This window comes from Dromiciops gliroides, chromosome 1 (assembly GCF_019393635.1).
Source record: "Dromiciops gliroides isolate mDroGli1 chromosome 1, mDroGli1.pri, whole genome shotgun sequence".
Lineage (NCBI taxonomy): Eukaryota > Metazoa > Chordata > Mammalia > Microbiotheria > Microbiotheriidae > Dromiciops > Dromiciops gliroides.
In genome coordinates this window covers 375,993,427-375,995,175 of record NC_057861.1, presented here as the reverse complement: position 1 = coordinate 375,995,175, position 1,749 = coordinate 375,993,427, and the positions used below count along the sequence as shown (strand labels likewise).

General features: G+C 37.0%; 1 pseudogene; it reads right to left on the bottom strand.

Moving 5' to 3' along the window:
* Positions 1 to 946: 946 nt before the first annotated feature.
* On the bottom strand, positions 947 to 1,478 carry LOC122737244 (annotated as a pseudogene).
* Between the last annotated feature and the right edge of the window lie 271 nt (positions 1,479 to 1,749).

Below are 1,749 nucleotides of genomic sequence, written 5' to 3'. Positions count from 1 at the left end.
CATGAATAAACAAAGGGAAAAAGTGGTAAAAGAGAAAGTTCCCACGTGCAATATCTGCATAGCTCAGGGAAATCTTAACTATAAGATTCATGTTTTTGGCACACCAGAATTATGGAATGATAGCAGAATGGAAACTGCAAGGTAAGAGTCTTCAAATTTGTGCTAAATGAGAAGACAGCTGTGGCTTGTTTTTGATATTGTACTTCTGAATTCTCTGTCACTGGATATTTCCTATTAACATATCAAATCTCCTGTGGTTTTTACCATGAACAAAAAAAAGAGATTAATAAATAGTACATATACATATATGTATGCATGTATATGTGTGTGTCTATATCTATGTATGTTTATATATAAAGGTACATTTACATTTTTACATACATTTTCAAGTCCTAGTCTATGTGATATCTTTAATAAAGGAGTTCACTTCAGTGATGTGGATATACACTTCTTGTGTATGTGTGAGAAGAAGAAGCCAGGTCATTTTATTGTGTGAAAATTTTCTTAATTTTCTTGATATTTAGTGATCTGCTCTATCTCATGTCCTTCCAGTTTCTTTGTGTAAGGTCACATGAGTAATCCTTTGGGGTAGAATTGTAAAATCTGGCTCACATTTGTAGTGATCCTCCACTTGAAAGTATGGTTATTAATGGATCAGATTTATGTCCACAGTTAGACAAGAAAACTCTAACTCTAACTCTCTAACAAGAGGTTTGAGTTCCCAATTCTGAGTTAAAAAAGGCCACTCTCACCTGATGGCTTCCATCGCACTCTCATGTGGTAAAAGAACTCCAGGCTCCATGAGGACAGGGCCAAACACAGATTTTATGAGAAATATAATTAAATCTGATATATATATATATACATATTTGTTATTATTACTATTATTAATTTTTTTTACACTTTAGGGATCATTTCATTGAACTTTTATCGAAAATACAGCTCTTTATTTGGCAGCAAGGATGATGCCAATGTACATCTGCTGGAAGAACATGGCTTCCTCTTTGCCAATTCTATGTTTGGCCCTGATGCAGCCTGTCCTCTGCTTTTTGTCTGCAATGCCCAAGCTGGGCCTCCCCAGCACCACATAAAAGTCGAAGTCATAGATGCCAATGCTTGGGTCATATTTAATCCCCAAGCTGATATGCTCTGGGATCCCAAAGACAAAGTTGTCCCTGTCTGAGAAGTTATTTTTCCTTAACTCATATTCTCACACCTTTAGCCCCTTCTCCAGAATCTCTTCAGCTTTGGCCCCACAAACTGCAGAGTGAACTGAGATCTTCACATTTCTCCTGATTCCAAAAAGATTTGACAGTATAGCAAGCTTTGGAGATCACTAGGGTTTTGCCTGTGAGCTGTTTCAACACTTTGGCAGCTTGGGTCAGCCAATCCCCACTCTCCCTAACACAGATGTTGAGGCATAACTTTTGGATGCATAGTTCCCACATGGGGTTTTCCTTTTCTCCTTGATCTTGCATTAAGGTGGAAAGCCGGAAGAGAGAACAGAGCTTCCGACCAGAGGCCTTATGGGACCAATAAATAAATTTTTAACATAATAACAACAATAAGAAAAAAATACAATTTAAAATGTGAGATTGACTGGAATAGGGTAGAATTCTATCTATGTTTTTGCTCTATCTCTTCTTTCTTTCAGAATATCTTTCTCCCTGTTTCTCTTTTCTCTGTCTCTGTCTCTTTATTGCTTGATGTATTTCTTTGACTCTGTCCATCTCTCACACTGACCCTCTT